Source organism: Macadamia integrifolia, chromosome 6 (genome assembly GCF_013358625.1).
Source record: "Macadamia integrifolia cultivar HAES 741 chromosome 6, SCU_Mint_v3, whole genome shotgun sequence".
Classification (NCBI taxonomy): Eukaryota; Viridiplantae; Streptophyta; class Magnoliopsida; order Proteales; family Proteaceae; genus Macadamia; species Macadamia integrifolia.
Genome location: NC_056562.1, coordinates 6,145,487 through 6,173,423, shown reverse-complemented (window position 1 = coordinate 6,173,423; position 27,937 = coordinate 6,145,487). Strand labels below are relative to the sequence as shown.

Genomic DNA, 27,937 nt, shown 5'->3' with positions numbered 1-27,937 from the left:
ATATAAACCTGTGGGTATGGTTGTCAAATTTTTCACTATCCATTTCACTATTTCAGGGGAAGAGAATACAGCTTGCTATCTATTCAAAATTCCAAGACTATTTATCCATTTGACTGATAAATAGAAGAATTTAAAAAAAGAAATATAACTACTCTCAGTTTTAATGAAATGTTCTTATTTGATCTTGTTATCAATTTCTACAACTGAACCTATCATTCCCCATCAACACAGTGCCTTGAAAACTTGGGCTTGTACTTTTTATTCTAAAATCTTATACTAAGTAGGAAAGCTATGATGCCTGTGTTGTCAAGCAAACCCATGGAACCCCCAAGTCTTCTGGCAAGAATGAGTGATCAAAAAGGAATACTCATGGAGTCCCAAGTTTAATGGAAAAGCATTAAAATAAAGCATTTTGGGTTCTATGTTGCTACTGTTATAGGAAAGTACTGTTGTCTTTAATACAGGATGTAGAATTCCCTGCAATCACATGGGTATAGTATGAAAAACAGAATTATAAGCAAAACTATTACAAACCCAACCTTGCCTATCTACTTGACTGGATCAGCTGACCACTCAATCCGAGTCACATCCATTTCTTGTGGTTTCTTTACTATTATTTTTTTTTATTCATTTATGGTCTTCATTTATTTATAATTTATTATGGTTGATGGAAGGGATTTAACCCAGGGTTATAAAATCTTCAAAATGGGGCCCAATCTTCTCTAGTTATACCATTGCAAATGATAGGAGCTGAAATTTTAAATCTTTTATTGAGAAATTAGGTCTTGACTCGTACCACAGCAGCTCATGTCACAGAGCAAACCTTCCATTTTTCCAATGGCTATGTCATTTATTCAATGGTTAGAATGACCAAATTGTTGTTATTTATGTAGGAATGGACTCCCACACCATTTATTGTGAATTCTTATGTAGAGTTGATTGTCATTCATCAAACATGCTTTCTTATATTTATATCATTTCTAGGATTATTAAGTTTATGCGATCTCATTTTTTTTTTTTTTTTTTTTTTTTTGTTATTTATCCAATTTTATTTTTGAAGTTTTGGAATAAAAACAAAGACTCCAGCTAGTAGGAGTACTATCGCTGCATCTACGGGTGGTATGGGTCAAGTAAAACTCACATACTCAAATGAACTTTTGATGAAGTATTTGATGCCTGAAGCTATTCTAATATGTATTGCAATATAGGAGGATGAATTAGGTATCAATGAACAAAGGAAGAACATCACGTGGACCGAGCAAATGGATGAAACAATGATTCGATGCCTCCAAGTCCAAGTATAGGAGGGGAAAAATATAGGAAATCCTTTCAAAGAGACGGCTTAAAATTTTGTTGCTAAAGAGGTGAATTCAAAGCACCCACAACACCATAAGGAAGAAACAAAAGACAATGTCAATCGTTTTAGGAAAATTAAGTAGACCTTTAGAAATCTTCTTCTTTGTCTAGAGCAAAGTGGGTTTAGTTTTGATCACACAGAGAAGAAGCTGAAGGTAGAAGACCAAATATGTTATTCATTTGTTGTTAAAGTATATGTTTTAATGATTAATTGCACAAGTATTTAATTGATTTTGTGGTTCACAGATATTATTATCATATATTAATATTTGATTTTCCTTTCTTTTGATTCGGAAAGGAAAAGAATTCATGAAGTTGAGAAACATGACTTGGCCCCTGTTGAAGAACTTAAAGAAGTTGTGGGTGAAGATCATGCCACAGGGGAATTTTCTCAATCAAACAGAGATTCTTTCCGTCAGAGAATAGATAAGGGAACAACTTCTGAAGAACCTAGGCCATACATCCATCTAGTTGACCATATGGGGATAGGTGAGACCGATGGCAGTGAAGATTTAAACACCCAAGTGCCAATGTCCACATCGCATTCTGGAGAGGGGAGTGGAGCTAGTGCATCACATGTTGTACCTCGAGAGAGAGAGGGAAGGTAGCATTGAATGGCCAAATATCTACTGTTGCTGCCTCTATAGATCGTTTGGCGACTGTGATCCAAGAGAGGCATGTCTCTCCTAAAGCACTGTTGGATGTTATACTAGAAGTAGATCGATTTAGCAAAGATACACTTGACATCGTCTTTGATTTCCCCGTAGTAAATGAACCTCAAGCAAAGGCATTTTTAGTTAGGAATGTGGAGTAACGGAGGAGGTGGATCTTGAGGTTTCTTGATCAAGGCCATTGATGTGGTAAGATAAATACAATCATTAGCTGTTTCATTTAGGTTTAGGATGCGATTGGTTGTCACATGGAACACACGATTTGTTTTTAGTTGCTATAGCATCAAAGTTCATATGGTTTGCACCGAAATGAACACATTTTCATTTATCAATTATGTTTGGATGAGTAATAGAATTTGTTTCATTCCTTAAAAATGTAGAATGAACTACTTTTTACTGAACTATCAGCATGTCTGAGATGATTCTATTTGGAATGAGAAATCCGAATTCAAATTCTCATTTTTGGAGTGGCAAAAGCTGTCTCACCTTAAGAATCATGGATAAAAAAATGTTCACTAAGGGTGGCTTTGTTAGTGAAACCTTGTACTTATGTCCTTAACTTGAAAATCTTTTAAATTCTACTTTATTTCTGATCAGAAAGAGTTCTCACAGTACATGAAAATTTTTCTTTGTAATTTAATTGCTAAATTATTGCATCTCTTAAGTGTCTACCTCTTCTTCTTCTTCTTCTTCTTCTTCTTCTTCTTCTGTTCGTTTTTTCTATGCAGAGTTCATCTATGAGGGATATCAACTGAAGGAAATGACAAGGGATTCGTAAAAGAGCAACCAAATTTATATAATGTTATGCTTGAAGATGATACTTACAAGGGAGAGATCGAAATTGGCTTTAAATTCACAGCAAATGTATGCATTTCTGTTTTTCAATTATGTTTATGCATGGATTTATGTCAACCCTTTGAATCTAGAATTAAACAGAAGTCAACACCGATGCTCTCTTAATCTACAGATAGAAGTGCATAAGGAAACAAGAGTATGTACTAAGCTGGACAAGCAAAAACCAGAGTCATTATATGGAACACTTCAGTTTTTGGAGAATTCTTTAGTTGAAATTTTGAGTGCATATACATGTTAAGGACTGGTTGCTAATTTTCATTTTACTATCAAACCTGATTGGATGAAAGGGGTGTAGCTAGTTATAATTTAGTAAGTTTGGTTGGATTACTAGTTTTTTAAAATTTTATATCTATTTTACATCAATTTTACATCCAACCAAACAACTCTGGGAATTAATTTCACTTCACTTCTGTTGCAACCAAACGACTCAAAAGGGAAAAAAAAATTTCCTTCATTTCCCTTCCCTTCCCTTCCCTTCCCTTCCCTTCCCATTTCCCATTTCCCTTGCAACCAAATGCAACCTTTATGTGCAGGACCAACCCATCAACTGTAACTCAACCCTAATGATCATACCCCTCAGAAAATAATAGAAAAGAAAAACAAAGACAAGAAGAAGAAAGGGTTCGAAAAAATGTAATTTATATATTAGAAAGATTGAATTATGGAAAGGAAATTCAGATATAAAGCAAAGAACAGAATCACAGATAAAATCAAGAATCAAATCATGAATGAAAGGAAGAAAGAGGGTTTTGGTCATTCTTTATTACCGCTTGAAGTGCCAGAGAAGGTTTCCCTTGATTTATGAACTGGCGAGCCAATGTAACTAAGCCTTTGAGTTCCTCTTCACCTTCCCTGATTTACCTTGCCAACACAAACATAGGGATTTGCTTATAAAGCGGAGAAGAAGAAGAAGATTGGGGATAATATAACTCTCACCAAAATCATAGTGCTATTAGTCACTGTTAAGTTTGTCTCGAATTCTTGACCCGTTTTGAAGATTGACCCGATCCGACATATTTTGGTGGTGACCCAAATGGAAAATTTTTAGAGATCTGTGATGGAAGCAGAGGTCTTGGGTCTATCGCCCATCATTGATCTTGTATAGGGGTGCGGGGGCTACGCCCCCGCGGTATGGTTCGACCAGATCGACCGCGACCCGATGGGTCGACCCACGTTTTTGGAGTATATATAATGTATTGTTGCTTGTTGAGAAAGTCATTGTATTCTAGGGTTTTCACGCAGCTAGGGTTTCAGGGTGAGTTTTTCCTCGCCGCTGCTAGGGTGTAAATCTCTCTTCTGCATAGTGAATCATCTTCTTATTCGCCCGAGGACGTAGCACACCACCCTGGTGTATGAACCTCGTTAAATCTCTGTGTCGTACGGATCTATTGTCTCTTTATTATTCGTGTTTCTTAGTGTTTGTTCTAACAACCACCCTACTATCATCATAGTCGGCAGCATTGTTGTGCACCATTGCCATGGCAATAGAGACCATTCAAGCAATTCACGAAGAGGGGTAAAAGAGAGGTATGACGAGAGGAGGAAGATAACTTGTATATCCGTTATATAATTATAACATTTTAAAGATTTTTAGTGTAAATATAGAATGATATTGTTCTACCAAAAAATAAAAAAGAATAATATTATTAAATAAAATATATTTCACAAAGAGAGGAATGTGAGAGAGAGAGAGACCAAGAAACTAATATTTAAAATTTTTTTGGTAGGAGGGGCAGAAAAGGAGAGAGAGAGACAGAGAGAGAGAGAGAGAGAGAGAGAGAGAGATTAAGATTATAAGATAAGAAGAAACAATTTCCCTTAAGTTTGAATGAAATTCTAATATACTATTTCAAAGCAAATGAGATTGAGATTCAACTTCAAGTTTTGTATTGGTTCCAGTCATGGTTTTAAGTATCGGTGCATATCGTTCCATATTGGCCGATACGTATCGGTATCGATAGGCATCGGCACAATACATACCGATACGCTGTAGGGAATTTTGGACCCTCTTTTGTGTATCAGTTATCGGTAGTACCGTATCGTGCCGTACCGATACGCACGATACTCTACGATACAAACTTTTGAAAACATGAAAATTCTCATGAGTATCGGTACATATCGACTGTATCGTATAGTATCAAACCGATACGTACCGATACGGTACGATACAGCTACTTAAGTGTGAATGTGCCTTTTGTTGTTTGAAAAAAACACGTCAAACTCTTACCAACAGTTTTCTATATTTCTCTTCTTTCTTCCCCTTTGATTCACACACCTTTTTGGAAACTCAAATGGTAGATTGAAAGAAACATTGTGGAAGAGTCTACAATGAATGGGAGACCCACTACCATAAATATTTCGACTAGGGTAAATATTATGCCTATATTCGGCAAGTGCAGAACATCATCGTAGTTGCTCCTATTGAAGAAGAAGGTCATAGCCAAGGATTTGAACCACCACAACTCTTCATGGCACTCATCACAGTGACAATGGCAATGAGGAAAGAAAAAACTGTAAGAAACTCAAACCTCATCATTTTGAACATTTTCAACTCAATATATTTGTCTATCAATACGATACCCTCTACTTAAGTATTTATGCATTCTACATGTTATACATAATTTTTTTTAACTTTTTTTGTATGCAAAAGTGTATAAAAATGTGTTCCCTATCCATTTATGTGCGTATCTTTAACGTATTTTAACGTATTTCTAATATGATATGATACCCTCCAATACGTATCTTAATTTTGACCGACCGATACCGATACTTTAATCCTTAATTCCAGTGACTTTAGTTCGAGTGGGATTCTTTGTGGTTTTGTTCTGAGACTTCTTAGCAATTTGGCAAAATATGAGGGATTCAAGAGAAGCTTTGGTGAGAATCAGAATAGCAATAGAGAGAAATGTGGTGGAGTAGGAGGGCAGGGGGCATCAGGGGTGGGGGTGAGAGCAGCAGGTGAGGGGCGAGGAAGAGGCATGGGTTGGGTTGGGAGCAGGGGAGAGAGGAACAGAGATACAGGTAGGTTAGGGGTGTAAATCAGTCCGGAACTGGGTATTAGGTCGGTTTCGGTTTGTTTCAGGACCCTATACTCTTTATGTATAATATAATAGTAATGTAGTATTATAAAATCTAATAATATATTTGTATATATTAGTACAGAACAGGCAAGAAAAAAAGAACTATAGATAGAAATTGAAAGCCAGAACCAAGTAAATTACTATAAAACAGGGATGACTAAGCACTACGATTAACTTTAAAAAGAGGACTGGTCAACCCTCAAGCAGATCCAATTGACGATCATTCCACTCTAGATGATAATGTTACCACAGTACTCTTCATACATTCACAACCTACCTAAGCAGGGAACACTGAGCTACCAGTAAACTCTCAGAAGTATGACTTTTAATCTCATGCTCCTCCACTACTGCTACAGAAGTTGGGCCTGAATCATCATTTCATGCCTCTGATGACTCCTCAACTATTGAACTGTCAACCATGTCTACAGCTGATTCATCATCTGTTTGCTTCACCTGCCAACTGTTTATCAGCCTCTTTCACTCCATCTGCTTCCCCATCCACATTTTCCATCTCTCCATTTGCCTCTTTGGCTTCCATGACTATATTTTCGGCAATATCATGAGTAGACTCCAACAAGGTAGTTGCAACTGGGGCATATCCATTTTCTTTCTTCAGTTTCTCCAACCGAGACACATGCTTCTTCCCCTTCTTATGATTGTTCAAAACTTTCTGGCTGTAGGCACCAACTTGACACATCTCACACCAAAATATTTTCTTTGAAGATTCTCGCTTCTGTTTTTTCTGCTCCAGGGCCTCCCCAGTTTTATTTTTTGAATCTTCTATCTTCTGTTTTTTCTGCACTGGTGCATCCCCATCTTTCTTGAGAGGAGGTTGCTTCTTATTACCTTGTCCTTTTGTTTCTTCCCCTGCTTTGGCTTTGTATTGTCAGTGGTGTCTGCAGTCTTAATCTGTTTAGAAGAAGTTTTCTTTGTTGTTGAAGTTGAGCCACCAGTGTTCTTGGTTGCTTTACTTGCTAGAAGTGCTTCTCCCCTGGCCTTGTGCTTTCTCCCTTGGAGATGATCATTCAGACCCTTCTCACTTGTTGCACTTACTTGACAGAGAGCACAACTCCACTCCTGGGGTTTCTTCTTTGAACCAACTGAAGGAAGCTCGCCAACCCCTGCCATGGCTGGTGGTGCTTCTGCAACTTTCCTCTTCATTCCAGCTAGACTAGAATTTGTAGGCTTTGACTGCAGTAAGAAATAAAAAAAACCCATAATTGCAAACCAACGGATTAAGTCCGTTGCTACAAAGTTTCAAATATGAACTGATCCACTACATTTTCAAAATATGAAAACAAGCTCTTTTCCGAATGTAGCACAACTTATTGACATATGAAAGGATCCTCTAAAATGGTCATTTATTCCACTAACAGAGGACCTTATGGCTGCAAATACAATGCGGCATCCGCATCAGCCGTTGAAATTTCTATTTCTATTTAAATTAAAAATGGAGAGGAAACAAGCTCTTTTCTTCCACACCCAATAACAATTAAAGCAGAAAATATGAGCATAATGCCACAAACAGGTCCAGATCCAATGCAATGCACATTCTGGTATCACCCGCCTCTCTTAAGCAGTCAACCACAAACTAAAAAATAGCTTGACGAATTTTGGCTCACACTTGGGTAAAGTATCTTTACTACAACACTTTGTATTGCACAAGGTGCATTATTTCAAAATACCATAGAAAATCTTGTGTCACAATCCAAACATATGCATTGATTGCTTAGATGCCTTGTTTAATTGTTCTTGGGAGGTATCATTTTTCACCTCAAATTTTTAGTTCAATGGAAACAGTTGAATAGTTGATAGACAAGCCAAAAGAATAACATACACTTTTGGGACTTAATAAGGAAGACCAGTTATCACCAATAACAGACGGGAAATAAACGAGCAAAATGCTAGCCGACTGAGTGGACGATTAAGATCATCAATTGCCTGATCTTTCACCCTAGAGAGTCTTCTAGTTGAGAATCACAAACCAGACACTTTGAATGGAAAAGAATAAGCAACTCCTGTATAGAAGCAGAACAATAGAAATTTAAAAATGGTAAAGCCCAAACATGTGAAACCCCCCCTTGGGGAGGGGGGGGGGGGTTAACACATGAAGACAAGAGACCATATAACAAAATCTTTAATCCAGATTATGGATCTCAGATGCAAGCAAGCTCAATGATCAAATCTGTGACCAGATCTGAGATAAAGGAAGCAATTGCGTTGTTGAGGGAAGATATTAGATAGATGGAAGGGAAGTGAGAAGAGATTCAGTTGATCACATACAACTGGATGTGATTAGCAATTGGTTCTTAAATTCTTTATATTTTCAAAGTTTCTTTGATATTCATTTCAATCGTTCGTAAGTTCTCTCCCACAAATAGAAGTTGATGGTGGATAACAAATAAAAAGGTAGGATCCATAGTTGTCAAGGTGTCCCCTAGGTGTCCAAGCCCTGATAGAGGTGCTATGTGTGGCTTTAGTGACTTCATGAAAGGCAACCGCCAATCACTTTGGTGTCACCAGGTGGCCAAGGTGATGCCTTGTCCCACCTTGTGAACTAGGCCAGTCGACTTGTGTGGTTTTATAAAAAATAACTGTTTGATTCTATTTCTCACCTTTTTCATACACGGGTATAAGATTAGAATACACCCTACCTCATGAAATCAAAGACAATAAATAGAGAAAACAAGAGTTTCAACGCTCCTTACAGCCTGAACCCTCAAATCTCTCTTCCTTGTGAGACAAAATCAACCACCGATGCTATTCTTCTGCCATTCCGTGTCCAACGACAGCCTTCTCCTTCTATCCGGCTTCGGCAAGTAAGTTTCTTCTTCTTCCTGTTTTGTCTTCTTCTTTCCTTTTCTTTTTCGTTTTTCTTCCCTTCCCTGTTACCTCCTTACCACAGTTGCTGCTTTTTTCTTTCCTTTTTATCCTCCTCCATTTCTCTGTTAATCGATTCTTTATGTTTTGTAATATTCTCCTTCTTCTCCATCTTCCCTTCCCTCTGTTTTGTTTTTCTTTCTTTCTTCATTTATCGAATGAGTCATCTGTTTTTGTTTGAGCTAGATGATGATCTTTCACTTTATGTTATCCATCATTCTATTCCACAGGTTGCCTCGGAAGCAGAGTTGCCACCACCACCTCCTCCACAAGTTGTTCAGTAGGTTTACACTCCTCGTCCTCGGAAGAAATAGCACCCCCTATATCTAAAGACCTTGCCTCATCGTCTTTGTCTACGGATCCCACTCCAGGTATTCCTCTATCTAACCTCAATCTTCCCATTGCACAGCGTAAGGGTGTACCCAACATCCTATTTTTAACTTTGTGTCTTATTCTGGTATGTCGTCATCTTTTCATTCTTGTCTTTCGACTGTTTCTTGTCATCCTGTTCCTAAGTCTATTGCAGAGGCATTATCTAGTCCTGACTGGAGGACAGCTATAGAAGAACTGCTTGCTTTGGAGGAAAATCAAACTTGATATCTTGTACCGTTGCCTAAGGGAAAGTCAGCTATTGGTTGCCGTTGTTTATATGGTTAAGGTTAACCCTGATGGTTCTTTTGCTCGATTGAAGGCCCGATTATTTGCGAAGGGGTATGCCCAAGTTTATGTTGTTGACTACCTAGATACCTTTTCTCCTGTTGCCAAGTTGGCATCAGTTAGCTGTTGTATCAGCTTGATGTGAAGAATGCTTTTCTTCACGGTGATTTAAATGATGTAGTATGCATGGAGCAATCTCCGAGGTTTGTTGCTCATGAGGAGAGTGTGTTGTGCAAGATTAATAAGTCCATGTACAGTTTAAAACAGTCTCCTCGCGCATGGCTTGAAAGGTTCACTGATGTAGTTTATGAATTTGGGATGTCAAGGTGTGACAGTTATCATTTAGTGTTTATCAAGTTTGGTGTAGGGAGGATATTTCTAGTTGTGTAAGTTGATGATATTGTCATTTCTATAGATGATGTTAAAGGAATCCAAAGTTTGAAAGTGCATTTATAGCAACATTTTCATACTAAGGATCTAGGAAAGTTGAAGTACTTTTTGGGTATTGAGGTTGCCTAATATGAAACTTACAGCTGAAGGAGGTGATTTATTAAAAGATCCTGAGAAGTATTGAAGGTTGGTGGGAAAGCTGAATTATTTGACTATGACTCAACTTGACATCGCTTTCTCTGTCAGTGTTGTGATTCAATTTCTTTCATCTCCACATGCATCCCGTTGGGAGGCTGTTATTCTATTTTGAGGTATCTCAAGGCTTCAGGTCATAGTCTATTATACTTTGATCATGGACATGGACATGTTGAAGGTTTTTGTGATACTGATTGGTTGGATCTCCTGTTGATAGGTGGTGTTCAACCACTGGGTACTATAGCTTTATTGGTGGAAACCTTATGTCTTGAAAGAGTAAAAAGCAGGTCGTCGGGGCTCAATTTAGCACAGAGTCTAAGTATCGTGCCATGGTACATGTCAATTGTGAGCTGATATGGGTGAAGCGGTTGTTGAGGGAACTTGGGTTTGAGTGCGCTTCCTTTATGCATTTGTGGTGTGATAACCAAACTGCTATTCATATTGCACCAATTCTAGTGTTCCATGAGAGGACAAATTTGCTTTGTTCGGGAGAAGATGCAGCAAGTAGTTATTTCTATAAGTCATGCTCGCACAGGAGAAAACCTGCATATGTTTTCACTAAGTCTCTAGGGAGTGGTAGAGTTAAGAAAATCTGTAACATCTATGAGTGTTAGAAGAATTGAAAGAGGGGGAAGGAGAACATCGAGTCGGGATTAGCAGTTAGCGCTAATCACGATTCTCTCTCCCTTGCTTTTTTAGTTGTCTTTTATTTATTGCTAGCATATTTCCCTTTATGCCCTTGTAGGGTTATTTCTTTTATATATTGAATGGAGTGGGAGACATCCGTTTCTCTTCTCTCTCTCTCCTCCCCTTTCTTCTTCTTCTTCTTCTTCTTCTTCTTCTTCTTCTTCTTTTTCCTGTGATTCTTCTTCTAATTTATAAGATTAACAGATAGATTTGGATCTAATGCTAAGTACTGCAATCTGAAAATTCAGATTATGGATTTAAAATCTATGATCAGATCTGAGAAAAAGGAAGCAACTGGGTAATTAAGGGAAGAAATCATCAATGGAAGTGGAGGGAAAACAGAAGAGATCGATCTAGAGAGGAGAAGAGGAGAAATCAAATATGGGATAATCAATCCTGGATGTCGAGCTCGACAATGCCAAAACTCTTAAGAAAAACTCATATTGTTTACTTAAATCATCTCTAATTGATGGAGGTGATATACAAAAAGCTTCTACAATCCATACATTGACTCATAAAAGGACTCCTAATCACACTCACACACTCAATAAAGTAAATAAACTCAAAACACTATTCTATCAAACTATAAGTGTTCTAATGTAACTCAAAACACTTGACTAATAATCCCATGAACTAACTTTATCCCCACTTTATGGGCTTATAAATTAGGCCCATTCAAATAAAAACCCAAACCAAAGGTCAATTTCAACTCATTGGACTGCCACTAGCACCTTATGGGTCTCCCAAGCTTGCACACAGGCCTCCATACAGAATTATTGTCTAATGCAACTGCATCACCATATCCATGCCCTTTTACCTCCGGTTTCTTACCCTGTAGAGTTAGGCTTCTTTTATTGGTCAAGAAAATCAAGTTGTGGACCACACTTTAAAGTAGGGTTTTGATATTTGGAATGGTGAGGTCTGATGGATTCCCTCAGGAATGGAATACTGCAAAGGGTTCTTGAACCATTTACAACCATCTGCTTTATTATATTTGCTCCCTGCAATGCAATTCTTTGGGCTACTGCCATATTTCTTGCTGCATAATTGAGTTTGGTAAAGTTTAAAACCTGCAACTACAGGAACAGATCTATTCCCCACCAGAATCATTCATTACAAACCTCTTCATGAATCCAAATATATTCTGGATTTTCCTTTTATCGACAACATTCATTGGCTTCTTGACTGGATAGTTCCAATTCTAATGCAAAATTTGATTTCATATGGTCCTTCCTCTAGGTTTTCATCTCCTTATTCAAGATTGCCCATTCATATTTAAAACCTTCAATGATATTTGTTAACCTAATCCCTATGTATCCATATTTAGACCCTTGGTCCTCAGGGTTAAGGTTATTAATTAAACCTATCTACACATCAGACTGTACATGAACTTCACTAAATGAAACATGTAGCAAGCTAGAATATGATAATAGGACTTAAACTAGAGTCATGTTTAGAAGAGCAGAAGCATTAGAAAAAATAGATAGATCCGGATTCAAGACACTATCTAATCTTCAACTGAGCAATGTGGTGCAGTCAAATTGCAATACTGTCCAACCATGCAGTCATTACCAGCCTCTTTGCAACCTCAATGGCTTGTTGATCATGTATTTAACCTTGAGGCCGAAGGTTCAGGGCCTGGTAGAGCCAGAGCAAACCATGCAGTCATTAGTAATGCCTAAAGAGAGAAGAACCAGAGAATCATTAAAGGAGATATTCCTTATTATTAGAGAAAGGAGAACATGTGGACACTACAGCCATTATGGTTGTACATAGCATAGTTGTTAAGGTGCTGCCTAGACAGCCTAGATGGGGTCTGGGAACTTCGACGAACCTACCAAGCCGAGATTGACGACTGGAACAACTCCTATTAGGCCTCTCGCCGAAGAGTAAGTATCCAAACCAGTATCAGCTCCAAGGCGCAACACTTATTTATGTCAAATATCATTTAAGTATATGTTTTTTTTACTTAAGATATTCATAAATAAAAAAATAAAAAATAAAAACCCCTATTTGAATCCAATAAAAATACTTTTAAAATCAAATTCCAAAATGATAAAAAGTCAACCCCCCCAGTCCAAGAACAAAAATGTAGATTTTTTTTGTTTAGGGGTGATTCAACTTTCAAATGCTTGTGTTTTTCTCAATTCTACAAATTTCCTAAATCTTATCGTAATAAAACATTGCCAAAAACCATAAGTGTGGTAAACTAATCTTTTGTTTTGGTGTCCATAAAATTATTTTTATTCAGGTGATTTTAACAAATATTCGCACACTTTAAAATAAGTTTGACTAAAAAATAACTGTCATTACGGCTTATATTTAAGTAATTTTAGACTTGTTGGAAAGCTGGCCTTATGCTCTACCCAACACAAAAAGTCTCATGCAAGTCAAACTTATTAGAGAGCAAGAACATTTCTCTAAATGTTGATTTTTAATTACTTAATGTGACTTAATGTTGATTTTTTATAACTTGATGTGACTTAATATTTATTTTTGATGACTTGATGTGGCTTAATGTTGATTTTTTATTATAAAACGTATATGTAGCATAGTAAATAATGTAAAATAAAAAATGAAAAATAACACTTAGGCACCTTAGTCGTCTAGGCAATGCCTAGGCGGGCGCCAAGCCACCTAAGTGCTTAGGCACCCCTCCACTGCCTTGGGTCGCCTTGACAAGTATAATACATAGGCTATACTAAATATATGGCACATCGATTTGTACCATCTAAGAAATAGATTCTTTTCCAAATAGAATGCTATGCCTTGAATATTTTGACCAATCTTATTGGCTAATTTAGAAGTATCTAAGCTCCAATACTATTCCAATGTGCTCGCAAAGGAATAGAGATAAGGGAAGACTAGATTGACCCCAATAATAGGTATGCTAAGATTGGTAAACTAACCTCTGCTGATCTCTTACCCACTGATTATATACTTTCAAGAACTTGAAGATCCCGTGAATGATGCATACAATGCAAACATATTTTATCTTTAATTCATTGTCATGAACATGAATGAAGCATCATTGACACTTTCTGATGCAAATACAGAGGCACTTGATTGGTTGGACCCAAATGACCGGCTTTGGAAGCCAACATCCAAGAAGAACCGATACAACCCAGGGTTTTGGTCCAACAAGGGTTGGAAGTAATTTATTTAGTAGTTTAAGACTTTTAAGGTCGAGTATGTGAGAGTTGGAAGTAAAATCGGATTGCATAGTTTTTCAAATTTGGTTTTATGCCGTAATAGAGTAGGTTTATATTTTTATGAGTTTTTATAACCGATGGACAGCAGAAGTAGTTTTTAAGTTTTTTAATAGACGTTGAATCAATTTATGCTCTGTGGAGGGCCAATAAGAGAAGGGGAAAACCAGGGAAAGATCAAAGTAGTAGGGAGGAAAGGGAAGTACAAAAAGGGAGGGCTTGAACCACACTTGACAGGCCCAAGTTTTCATTTGTGGGACTTTCCTTAGATGTGCCTTCGATTGTTTGGGCCAGTTAGAGAAGAAGGGGAAACCAGGGAAAGATCAAAGTAGTAGGGGGGAAAGAGAAGCACACAATCTCACAGAGCACAAACCAATTCAACATTTCTATTCAAAAACTTCAAAACTACTACTGTCCATTGAATACATATATATATATAGCAAAAAACACAAAAAATATAAACATACTCTATCACGACATAAAACCAAATTTGGAAACAAATTGCAATCCGACTCTACTTCTAACTCCCATGTACTCAATCTTGGAAATAAAGGACATAAATAAATAAACTACTAACTATTCAATAAGTTACTTCCAAACCTTATGGACCAAAGCCCTGGGTTGGACCAGTTTTTCTTGACTCTTGGTTCCAAAGCTGGTTATGCTGGTCCAACCAATCAATCACATCTATATCTGCATCACTCTCTCAATGATTCTGATTTATCCAACCAGGGTACAAAGCCTTAGCTTGCTGATAATCACTAGAACACTATTTTGCACTAATGCATTTTGTTCAAAATACAGGAAAACCTCAGTGCAACAGTAAGGTTGCTCCATTGAGACTTAGTGATCATAGGTTCGAGTCAGGAAATAGCCTCTCTGCAAAGCAAGGGTAAGGCAGCATACATTATGAACCCCTCCCCAGACCTCGCAATGGTGGGAGCCTCATGCACTAGGTACGCACCTTTTTTTTTATTTTTCAAAATGCATCAGTGAAAAATTCTGAGTGAGGGTCAAGGAGTGCTCATAGAGACCCCCTTACGGGGAATTGTTTTACCCTCCCCTATGTGAGTTCAACTTGAGTATGAGAAAGACCTTAAACACTAAAATTTTCAATAAAGTTTCAGAGGGGAGCAGCTATCCTAATTCTCCTCCATAGAATAAGAAGCATATTTATGGATATGTCAATCTTCAATGCATACAGATATAAAACAACTGTTCAACTAGACTCAACTCTCTCAATATAGAACTCAATACTTACACCTACTTGTTTGACACTATACTTTGAATCTTCCCTTCTAAAAGGAACATCGGCTCTAACAATTCCATCTCCATCTACAAAAACTAATGGAAATGTTTCAAAAAAAAAGTAAGACAGAACTAAATAGTTCCAACTTTTCCATTTCGGGATAACTTAAACTATGCAAAATTTCATTACTAAAACTGACAGCATCCCAAGATACTAGATATTAAGCTAAAGTTTATTAAACGTTCAAATAACAATTTAAACGAGTTTATTCATCAATTTTAATCTTTCCTAAAAACTGTCAATTGAATTGACTAGTTAAATATTGACGATTGAATATGGATGGGCAATTATTATTTCGAACAAGCTGTCATTCTAAGCCTCATCCCAACAAATAACAGCTATTATTGTAAAATATGGTAATATATTAAACAGAGTATGTAAAGAAAGGAAACCTGGTGAAATACTGAAAGACCTAAAGATCAGTAATGCCCTTGATATTTTTGGTATATATGGGTAGTTCATTAGATGGTGGGGGAAATTCACCAACCATTTGATAAAGCAGAGCCCTAATAACTAACAGGATGGATATTGGATCAATTTTCCCACCAGCTTGACAGTTCGGTGGTCCAATCTGGTTCAAACAGCCTGACTGCCAAAAAAACAAATAACCATGTGTCTCTCTGTCTCCTCCCCATGAGAAAATACATTCGTGCCTCTTGTTTAGGGGAGGAGTTATGTAAGGCTAAGTCACAAGACCTAACCCCAAGTAGGATCACTAGACAGCTCCAACAAGGAACTTCTTAAGAATTAAATGAGAATACACAATCAACTTTCAGAAACTAAACCAAGATTTCTCAATAAGTCCTGATACTGCTGGTAACACCCACACAACAGTAGAATAATTCCCACTAAACAATACAGCCAGCAGTAGAATAAAACCCCTAGCCGCAGGTCATAAATTTGAATATAACTCAGATTTAATCCGTCAAAGAGATACACAAACCAACCAATGGAAGAGCACCATAATAGGATTCAATGGAGATCATGTAGGGGAGAAGCAGTCATCCAAGTCAGATCAAACCAATGGCTGGTTCCTGAGATTCTTCAATTCCTGATTTAGAGCACAATTTGAGAGATTTCAGATCTCCCTAAATCAGCAGCCAGAATAGACCCAAACCATGGTCGAGTGGTGCTCTTGGGTTGAGGAATAAATCCCCAAAGATCAGGTTAAACAGATTCAAGGATGGAGTGATCCACCACAGTCAAGATTTGGGAGAAAGTTTCCTCCGTTAGAAAGCCCGCATCAAATGGCTTGATTTGGGTGACTCCAATTCTGCTTATTTTCATCGTTCTCTTAAAGCTAGGAATAATGACAATACCATACCCAAGCTTATCTCCTCCACTGGTACTGAGCTATATTCCCCTTATCTCATCAAGTCGGAAGCTGTCTCACTTTCAGGGGCTCTTTTGCCCCCCCTCCTCTTCCCCTCCCCACTATCCCCCCTAATCTTCTCAATAAGTTTGTCTCGGATGATTCCATTCCCTTCCTCCAATCCATTCCCAGCGAGGAGGAAATTCCGTCGGTTGTCCTTTCCCATAAGGCCAATAAAGCCCCTGGTCCGGATGGCTTCAGTATGGGCTTCTTCTCCGCCTACTGGAACATCATTCGTAATGACCTCATTCTTGCGATCCGTAGTTTCTTTTACAACCCTAATCAAATCGGAGGGATCAACCACACTTTCCTTTATCTCATCCCCAAGATGGAAGGTGCGGTTTGCATGAACGACTTCAGACCCATTTCACTCTGTAATCTTCTCTACAAGTTCATTGCTAAAATCCTTGCCAATCGAATCCAGAAAGTCATTGACTCCTTTATTAGTCCCAACCAGTCTGCCTTTGTCGCAGGTAGGAACATCTCAGATAACATTATTCTCTGTCATGAGATCGTTCACGGTTTCGACCGCAAGTCCCACTCTTCGACTGCCCTCCTCAAGATTGACATTCACAAAGCCTCTAACACAATCAGTTGGGACTTCATTACCAATGTCTAGTTGCAAATGTCTTTCCCGACCTCTTTTGCTCATTGGATCCATTCCTGCATCTCCTCCCCTCGCTTCTCTGTCTTAGTGAATGGTAGTCCGGCCGGTTACTTTCCATATAGCCGTGGTATCCGCAAAGGATGCCCCCTTTCTCCTCTTCTCTTCTCCTTTTCCTTGGAAGTCCTTTCCCGCTCTATCCAATCTTTTACCTACCTCCATCTTATTTCCCCCATCCCCAAATGTATATCTCTTCTCCTCTCCCACTTGGCTTTTGCTTATGACATCATGATCTTCTTCAAGGCTGATCCTCTCTCCATCACCACTATCATTACCACTCCCCACTCCTTTGAACCTCTTACGGGTCCCAGGATCAACCTCCTCAAATCCAATATCTTCCTCTCTGGTGTCTCCCTTAAGGTCCAAGACTCCCTTTCTGAAATCTCGGGAATTCCGCTGGGTTCCCTGCCTATTAAGTACCTAGGGTTACCTCTTATTTCCTCTAGGCTCTCTTCCCACTATTGCACTCCCTTGCTCGATCTTCTCAGGAAGAAGCTTCAACTCTGGAAAGGCAAACTCCTCTCTTTCGCTGGCCGTCTTACCCTAATCAGGTCGGTCCTCCAGTCCATGTACCTCTATTGATCCGGTACCTTTGCCCTCCCTACTTCTGTGATTAAGATTTTTTTAGGGCCTCCTTTGCTCTTTCCTTTGGAAGGGCTCTGATTTCTCCAAATTTCTTCGGCCTCTAAGTTGGAAGAAAATGTGTTTTCCCAAATCCAAAGGTGGCTTAGAGACCAGGAGAATCAAAGATGCCAACTCTGTGTGAATCCTCAAGCTCATATGAAAAATTGTGTCCAAACACAAAAGCATATGGATTGACTGGATTCATTCTGGGTTTGCTCAAGCATAACTCCCTTTGGACAGCTCCTTCCATATCTAATGCCTCCTGGATTTGGAGAAAAATCCTCAGTCATAGGACCATTGCCCTACAGGCCATTTCTTCCTCCATAAGCAATGGGCGGACCACCTCTCTTTGGAAAGACCCCTGGCATCCTTCGGGCATTCTATCTCACTTGATTTCTCCCAGAGCTATCTACTCTTCTGGTCTTCCCATCAATGCTTCCGTCTCTTATATCCTTTCTCCTTGTGGCTGGTCCCCTCCTTCCTCCCTCCCTCCCTCGTCTTCCCCCTAGCCATAGAAGAAGGGAAGATAAATGCATACGGCTCCCCTAATCCAATGGGATATTCTCTTCTGCCTCTGCTTAGTCTTTCGTCTAAACCTCTACCCCAGTAGTTCCTTGGCATCAGTTGGTCTAGTTTAAAGGTCATATTCCTCGTTATAGCTTCACCCTTTCGAGGTGCCTTACCAATTGCCTCCCTATCCAATCCTTCCTCATTTACCGCCATATTCATGCCAACCCTTTCTGTTGCCTCTGTCCCCTGGGTACGGAAGACATCTCCCACTTCTTTTTCACCTACCCCATCTACTACTTGTTTGGAAAATTGTCCTTTCCAAGTGTTGGCCAGCTAGGAGATCCATTCTTCCTTTTGATAGAGAATGGATATGGATAAATATGACCTTCTCTGGTTCCTCCATCTGTGACACAGTTGGTAAACTGGCTTTCTGTACTACTATTAACAATCTTTGGATGGAGCGTAACATTCGTAGATAGACTCCCAAATCTCGCTCTCCAGACAAGATTTGGAAAGCTATCTTTTTTTATGTTACTTCTAAAGTCCAAGCCCTCCAGGCTCGTCCTGTTCCCTATACTCTAAGGAACACTCACATCATTGCCTCTTGGAATCTTCAGGTTGATCTCATCCCCACCACCACTTGATGGCTTGAGTAATATATTATTGATGTGCTTTGACATTATTTTTCTGCTTGATGGCTTCCCCCCCCCCCTTTTTTTGTATCCTCTTAGTTAGTGCTGCTCTGCCTTTGTTTTAGTTGCTCCCCTGGGTTGGCTTTCCTTGTTGGCTTAAGCCTTCCCTTCCCCCCACCCTTTTCCCCCTTTGTATATTCTTCTCCTCTTGGTAATGAATTATTTATTCATCCCAAAAAAAAAAAAGATTTGGGAGAAATATTGTTCTTTCTGTAAATCCGCAAGTAGTACTTATTTATTTTGTAATCAATTACTTCTTAGAGACCAAGTAACTGATTACAAAATAAATAAAAGAAAGAGAATAAAACTCCAAACTAATAGGAAACTTAATTTAATATAGAAACTAAAAGAAAAAGAAGCCTTCAAAAGAGTCCATACAAGGCAGCTTTCCTTTAGTCTTTGTCTCTCACACAAGCTTCATTTCCATTTTTAATCTCCCCAAAATATTATCCTTGTCAACCAGACAATGGGACTCACAATAAACCTCTGCCGCAAGGAAGTATTTCAGCCAAAAAAAAAACTCCTAATTGGGCCCCAACAGACCTGATAAGGATCTGTGGCATTATTCTCTTTGTGCAAGTTGTCCAAAGTCTTCAATATCCTCTCAACCTATTCCTGATTATTCTCCACGTAATGCTATACAAGAAAGTCTTGGAAGTTCACATCCGCAAGGTGGTATATGTTGGTGTACGATGTCTTGTATTCCGTCGCAATTTAATCTAGGAAGTGCGCCCCCCACTCGAAATTTTTTATTTGAGGGCAGTTTTGTACTTTCCGGATTAGGGTTTTTTGCTATATATTTTTTGCGAGGTTTACTTTCTCTATAAGCAATTCTGAGAGGTGTGAGGACGAGTGTTGTAACCCTATTCTCCATCGATAGTGAAGTAGAATTTCATCTCACCGAGGACGTAGGCAATCTTGCCGAACCTCGTAAACCTGCATGAATTGTTTGTTCTTGTTTTTCCATTACCTTCTGCATTGCTTTAGGATTGCGTTTCCACAGGTATATACCCATACAGCTGGCATAAATACCTCACACAAAGAAAAGAGGATAAATTTGGTCGACAGCTTTACATAGGAATTAATTGGGCAGCAAAGTTGGGACCAGGTGTGTTCCAACTTTGGAGGTCAAATTGTGGACTGGATCTACATCAAGGAGAGAGATAGACACAGAGAAAGCTGCCATAGGCTGCACTTCCGAACAGAGGATCACTTCCCATATAATAAATAGAACTAATATAAAATCAAATGGAATTCTCTGCTAGCACAGATTAGGCCTTGCTCCAAAGTATGGCATCGAATAGAGCCGATCCAGGATCCAGGTAGCAAACCCCATCTAGCTGCGTTCTACTTCGTTACTATTTTTATTTGTTTCCTTTTATTTTTCCTTTTCCCAGTCCTTGCTTGGATCCATGTAGCCGAACCCATCAAGTTGGGATGAGGCTTTCTTCTTCTTGTTGTCGTTGTTGGACTTCTCTGCTAGCCCTATGAGGTTGTGTTCCATATAAAGTTCTGAGTTTGAGACCCGTTAAACTACATGCTTTCAAGATTTTATTCTCTTACAATAGAATACCTTGAACATGAATCTACAGCCTAACAGCTGGTTTAATTGTTCAGTTTGACTCTTCATCTGTATGATGTGGACAGTCTTGATGAAGTCAAAGCTTTCAATAAACATGTGATAAATGGGGTTTAGTGCAATCAAAATTAAGATCAATCACAATTCTAGCAGTCTGACCATCTACTCAGGCATGGTTTTCAAAAACACTAGCTAGAAATGTTTCATCCGCCCATTTTGCAGTCATACTAAACCACAGTACCGCTATATTTATGGAAAGCATTGACTAAATCAAAGACTATCCAGATAGGACGGTTGAACCAACAAACTGAACATCCAAACCAGACAATTATTCCATAAGCCCACAGTCAGGCTATATAGTGAGAGAACAAACTCCTAAAAAAGGTTAGCCAATAAGTTTTAAAAGTCACAATTCGCAATTTATCATCTGGAACATAATGATCATACCTAATAACTAACAAGACCAGTTGGCATTGGTAAATAATTTAAAAAATATATACCCTCTTACCTTTCAATAATTATTTTACAGTCATACAATCTGAACCATATGGTTGGACCATGAACCCAAAATGGAGATTAACCACTGACAAAAAATGAAAAACACTGTGATAAATTGTCTTCAAACTGTGCCTACTACGTACGAACCACCATTTCAAACAAGATGAGAAATTCTAACGGCCATAGAGAGCTATCTTCACGTTAACTTGATTTTATCTCTATAAGTTCTATAATTAAGTTAGTAATTTGAATGATGCAGTTCATACCTACAATTGATGTTAGAACTAATAGTCCTTATAATGATGCAATACAAATTAACACGAAGCAAACAACGCATGAGACCACTATATTACTGAAGCAAATGCAATCTACTTTATATGTCATGCAAACAAAAAGCAGTAAAATGAGCTGAGAGCCACATCTGTTAGCAGTTCATTTAAACTTCTCATTGATTAAACCTTCTTCAACAATGATACCAAGTACCACATCTGTTTGCAGTTCAAAGCATGCAATGTGCTGCTCAAAATATACAGGATGAACGTGGATTGCCAGGGTAGGTATAAGATTTCACTCTCCAGTTAGCTTGGGCTGTTAAAATGAGTTCCTCTATAGACTAGGAATTCACTTCTTCCAACTCATCACAGGAGCCAAAGTTCTTCTTTCTATGGATACTTGGAAGTTGATGGAGAATCAAAAAAAAAGTTCACTGAATACTTTTGGGTTCTATCAATTCTCATTAGTAGTAGCGGTTGTCAGAAGGATTACGACATAGGATGTGGGCGTGGGCTTAGAAAGCTCAAGGAACCACATTTAGTTCTTATTGTTAGAGACTCATGAAGTTGGACCAAGAGGAAGCCAATAATTCCTAGTTGAGCATCTTCGCAGTACCTTCTTTCAAAATGCTCTCATTAAGAATTGGAGGTTTAGAAAAGCATAATAAATCGGTTGGTAGATGAGAAGCATCAAGCAGCTACCTAGACTATTAACAGAACCAGGGCCATAAGGCAGCCTTGTTGATGCGGATCCGGAGTTCAAAACCCAACTCGGATCAATTATGGGACCACAAAAATAATACACAGCTCAAGTAGTCAAGTGGATCGCAATTCTGTAAATTAATGAAGGCATTCTAACAAAGAAAAGTTGCAGTTCATGGGCAACAAAGTTGTTTGAAAAGGGCAAACTATGAATAGGAAATAATTTAATGGCAAGATGTAAATACAAGAGAGGGATGAGCATTTCGGAAAGTGTGGGCGAGGAAATAATAAAATCAAATGGGGAAGGAGACCCATCGTCTTCAACCTTTGAAACTGAAAGTCCAATGCAAGGGAGTTCTTCCCAATTTGCTCAATCCTCAACTCCAAGCCACAAAGTTGCAGAAATAAGTTGAAGGAGGTAGGTATTACTCTATCCTACCAAATCGACAGCAATGAGGCTTCCATCTATAATCACTAATCCACAGGTAAGCCCCTAAAATTGCACGTAGAGGTAGAACACGAGAGTTTTTAAAAAACTGATGTTTCCACTGTTTTTTGAAGGCCTAAAATAGGCTAATTGACAAGATTCAAGGATTCAAAAGCCAATATGGCCACCAAAACCAACCATTGAGATGAATGGGAGAAAGTACCAGATCTTGGTATTTTTGCCCAGCAAAACCTGTGTTGAGATCGAGATCTTGAACCTTACTCCCTAAGGGTCTGGCGACTACCTTTTGCTTCCCTTAGAACTTCTTTGACAACCATAATACAACCATCATCTCGTTCCACATCACATTGATGTCTCCCTCAAAAGTCCCACTTTCCTTGTTTGACTACATTATCAGTAAATGTATTTAGGGGTTCACCTTTTAATCTCCACCACCTTATCTAATGGTACATAGGTTCCCTCCTCCTATGCTTCTTTGCACTGAGACACATATCCAGGACCATCAGTCTATGTTGGGTGGCAATACACTCCCAGGGATAACCTTGCAGCCCTTACACGAACTTCTATCTACCCTTCTTGTTAGGAAGAAATCTATTTAATTGGTATGATTCCTACTTCTATAAGTAACTAAGTGCCCCCCTCTCTTTTTGTGAAGAAAGTGTTCACAATGGGAAGATCATAAGCTATCGCAAAGTTCAGGATGAGGTCCTCTCCTCGTTCCTCTCCGCAACCCCGTAGCCTCCATGACATAGTTTTTAAGGCGGTAAGGCGACGGAGGCGTTTGAGGGTCTTTTGGAGCGCCTTAGCGATAAGGCGGGCATAAAGCGTCACCTTATTGACTAAAGCATTCCTGTGTAATTTTTTTATAAATCCAATTTATTTGGCTCAAATCCTAGTTGAATCCTATTATTTATATGCTAAATAAATATTAAAGGTTCATATTCATACCAATGTAAGATATTCATCAAAAAAACAAATCAATAAAATGAATAAACTAAGTTCATCTTCATCAATCATCAATCAAAAACATATTAACATATAATATAAATACATAATTATGAAATAAAATTATAAATATAAAGAAAAGAAGACATAAAATATACAAGTATTTAATATACTTACCTCTATGATGCCATAATGAGTGCCTAATATGATGCCATAATGAGTGCCTAAGTCCTAAGGTCATCCATTATATTTCTGCTCCTGTCAAAGAAGTAATTAAGAACTTAGCATTAAAACACATCGAAAGTAAAAATCAAGATGCCAAATTAAATGAATGAAAAGTGACTAACCTGGGGATTCTTAATCATTCTAAAAAACTTTAAACTTCAATGAAGAAAAAACATAAAATAAACTAAAATGCTAAAAATTTAGTAAACAATGAAAGTCAAATACTTAAAAGTTCAAGGACTCAAAAACTTTAAAGTTTAAAGACTCAAAATACTTCAAAGTTCAAAGACTCAGAGACTTTCAATCCAAATCAGTAATTAAATTAAAATCTTCTTCTTCATCTGCATTATGTTGCTGGCTTGCATCATTTGGAGCTATGCCATAATCGTCCTCAATGTTTTCATCATCACGAATATCCTTTTCACTCATCTCATCCACTTCTTCATCTGAAGAATCCTCAAGCTCAACCCTCCTACCACGTCGGGTATAGCAAAGATTGGTTCCACTAGTAGATGCTGGAGCCCTCCTTGGTCTATTGTGGCCTTGATATGATAAAGATGCCCCAAGTGCTCTATCAACATCTCTCCAAGTGAGATCATTCTCAGGATGAACTAATTCATCCTCTGATTCACCAATCATCCACTCACTACTCCAATTAAGTTCATCGAGCAACAATGGATTGTAGTTTCTGCATTGTTCTTTTCTTTCTTGGAACCTTGCTTGAAGTCGGCGATTATATTGAATGTAGACAAGATCATTTAACCGTTAATGCTCTAACATATTCCTCTTCTTAGTGTGAATCTGAAAAACATTAATAATATGAGGTTATCTACCTATCTTCAATAAAACCATATTAAGTGAAGTATAGGTACTCAGAACTCAATAGTCAATACTCATAAATTCAAATGTGCTCCAATTGCGCTCACAACCAGAAGATGAGCAACAAAGACCAAGGGTCCGTTTGGTATTGTTCTTAAGAAACGTTTCTATCGTTTTTCCGTTTCAATAGAACAGAAAAACGTAAAAAACCATTTAGCAACCATATGATGTATTTCAGTTTTTTTGAAACAAAAGTTGGAAAAAAAACAATTTGAACGACCGAAGACAGAACGACTTTTTGCTGTTCCGTCCATGTTTCGTTCCAAACGTTCTAAAAAAGGAACAACTTCAGAGACAATTCCCGATAAAATACTCACCTCCTCTGCCTTTCACGTTTGCGCACCCAGAGCTGGAGAAGAAGGAGACCACTCCCCTCCTCTGCCTTCCACCTTTGCGCACTCAGAGCTAGAGAAGACCGCTCGCCGGAGAAAAGAAGCACGATCGACCTTAATCATCGACTTCACTCTCAAGTTCGACCAACGGAATACACTCGCCCACGGTATTTTCACCTCTGCCTTTCATATTTACTCCACAGAACTGGAGAAGAAGAAGACCGATCGCCGAAGAAGAGAAGCACGATTGCCGGAGAAGAGAAGCACGATCGCCTGAGAAGATTTAAGAGAAGCACGATCGACCTTGGTTTCCCCTTTTGATCTCTGCTCGTTGTCGCTCAAACAGGTATGCCCTAGCTCTTTAGATTTTCTCTAATATGTTGATGATGGATCATGACCTCATTAAACCTTTATAATACCCTGATCTACAACCCAAATCAAGAATGGAGAGTTCAGTATTGTTTACCTCTAAGCCTCTGCAATTTGACCGATCGGACTTGGATTTTCTAGGGTTATTTTTTAACAAATCTTGTATCTTCAGATCGGCAGACCTGATCTGCATCTCTCCAACTGTCGAAGGCATTTCTTGGGGAGCTTCAAACATTTAAATATCATGACGAAAGATAGGAAGCTTCAAGTAACCCAGATGATGGTCCATGAAGAAACAAATTTTAGAACATAAAAAAGATCACTGGAGGCTGAAATGAATTGAAAAAAAAAAACATTACTTATAACGGCCACCAACAGGATTCGCCGCTACTAGCACAGAAGTACATGCTGATAAACTTGCTACTAGCCCAGCCTTTGCAACAGAGACACATTGTTGCTCCATGGCTTCTAATAGAGCCTAAGATGAACAAAAATTTTGATAAACCCCAAGCCTTAAATCCCATATGCACAACTTATTGGGCTGGCCAATTGAAACAAAAGTCACAAACCTGATGTTTTGCAGACATTTTATCAAACTCATCAATGCAGCATAATCCACGGTCTGCAAGAACCATGGCACCTGCTTTAAACAGATCAACTTTAGATATCATTTGATGAAAAATAATCCATGAGCATAGTGTTCATGTAATCTTAAATGATGAGAGTCACAAGAACTCTGTTTATGAGGTGATTTTGTGCTAGGCTGCTAGCCAGATAATGAAGTGGCTTATGGACCTCCATTTATGGCCAACTTATTAATCCACAGAATTTTCTTATCAGTGTGGCACAATGTGTTTCAGACAAAAAATATGCCAGCAAGAAGATTGAATGTTCACCCATTTCTTATCAAGCATGTGACTTACCAAGTTTATGGATTTGAGATAAGGTTTGGTTTTAGCTTAGCATTTCAGAAGAGAATAGAAAAAGGGAGAGGATCAAATGTGTTGCTGGTTAAGTGGTTATCATGGAGGCTTTATGGACACAGCAAAGAGGGTGAAAGGGAGGGAAAGAAAAGAAAAGAAAAAAGAAATTGAGATGAGACATTGTACATCTGAGTGATACAATTTGGGTATGATTCCAAATCTGATTTCCAGATTTCTTTGGTAATTTTTATTTGATAATTATAATAAGACATTGTTACTTGGGTTTCTTTGTTACTTTGCGGTCTTTTGTCGCTTATATTACTTTTTGTTTCTTTAGTACAAGAAATTGTTAGTCTTCATGCATGTAAATATGTTTTACAAATGTTTGTATCATATTCAGAAGATTAGCTTTGTTAATTCTTTTTTTAGTGTTCAGTCTTTCTTAACCCAGTACGCTAACTTTTTACACTAACTTATAATGTTTAGCTATTATGTTTGGAAGTAGTATCCCTGCCGTTAAGTGATAGAACTTGAGACTACTGTTTTCATTGAGGCAATGAAAGAAGCTGTAAAAAATGGTAATAAATCCGGTAATTCATTTAACAAAACTGGATGGGAGGACATTACAAAGCAATTTTAGAAAGCTTTAAATCGTACAGTTGGGAGAGAACAATTACGTAACAAGATGAACAAGTTGAAACAGGAGTACCAACAATTCAAGAGACCACTTGACACAACTGGATTTGGGTGGAACTCAATGACAAAATCAATCACAGTTGATGATGAGTCTGTATGGGATAGGGCAATACAGGTACAATAGATCTCACTAGCTAGTTGAATTATTTCAAAATTAGATTGCAATAACTAGTACATCTGAGTGATACAATGATTGCTTATGCAGGCAAATCCAGGTTGGTTGAAATACAAGAAGTATGGACTAAGCAATTGGCCAAATTTGAGCATGGTATTTGGGGATGCATATGCTAGAGGTAACTTAGGGGTTGACAGCGCTCAAGATTTGGATGACATCGAAGCTGTTAATACTATTGATACTGAGCAAGTCTTTGAATCCCCTAGTACCCTGGTGCATTTAGGCATGACTGACTCCTTCCATGAGGATACTCCTACTCCTACTCCAACTCAGACCACCACAAAGCGAAATCTTGATAGGACACCCACGGGACGAAGGAAAAAGAGCGCCAATAAGGGAGATAGCCACGTCAAGGACTTGTATGAGAAGTATTTATCCATTAAAATTGAGAAAGCATCCAGTACTTCCGTTACATCTCCTATTCATGGTGGGGAAGGTGCATCTCATCCTCAAGATTTCAGTGTGAGTGCATGTGAGGTGGTATTATCCTCTATACCGGATATGTCAAAGGAGACATACTTAAAGGCCACTAGTCATATGTGTGCTGATCCTAGTTGGAGGGAGTTGTTTGTCTGTGCAGAGCCTGTTAAGAGGACTTGGCTTTTAGATGCCTTGGAGTAGTTTAGGGGCAATGGGCCCTTTGTCTGATTCTACTATTTTATGATGGTTGTGTTTGAATGCTACTTTTGATCATTTTGGATTTAGGACAATATTTTCTATGATGACTACTTTTTTTTTTTTTT

The 27,937-nt window shown here is 38.3% G+C and overlaps 2 long non-coding RNA genes across 2 annotated transcripts; one reads left to right on the top strand and one right to left on the bottom strand.

Moving 5' to 3' along the window:
• Positions 1–1,029: 1,029 nt before the first annotated feature.
• On the top strand, positions 1,030–3,080 carry LOC122082892. Its single transcript, XR_006141442.1, has 3 exons — positions 1,030–2,216; positions 2,756–2,891; positions 2,995–3,080. It is a non-coding gene; the product is annotated as an uncharacterized LOC122082892 (long non-coding RNA).
• Positions 3,081–6,077: 2,997 nt separating this feature from the next.
• LOC122082349 lies at positions 6,078–23,831 on the bottom strand. The gene is made up of 2 exons (XR_006141297.1): positions 23,773–23,831; positions 6,078–7,153 (listed from the first exon to the last, which is right to left on the bottom strand). It is a non-coding gene; the product is annotated as an uncharacterized LOC122082349 (long non-coding RNA).
• Positions 23,832–27,937: the final 4,106 nt, after the last annotated feature.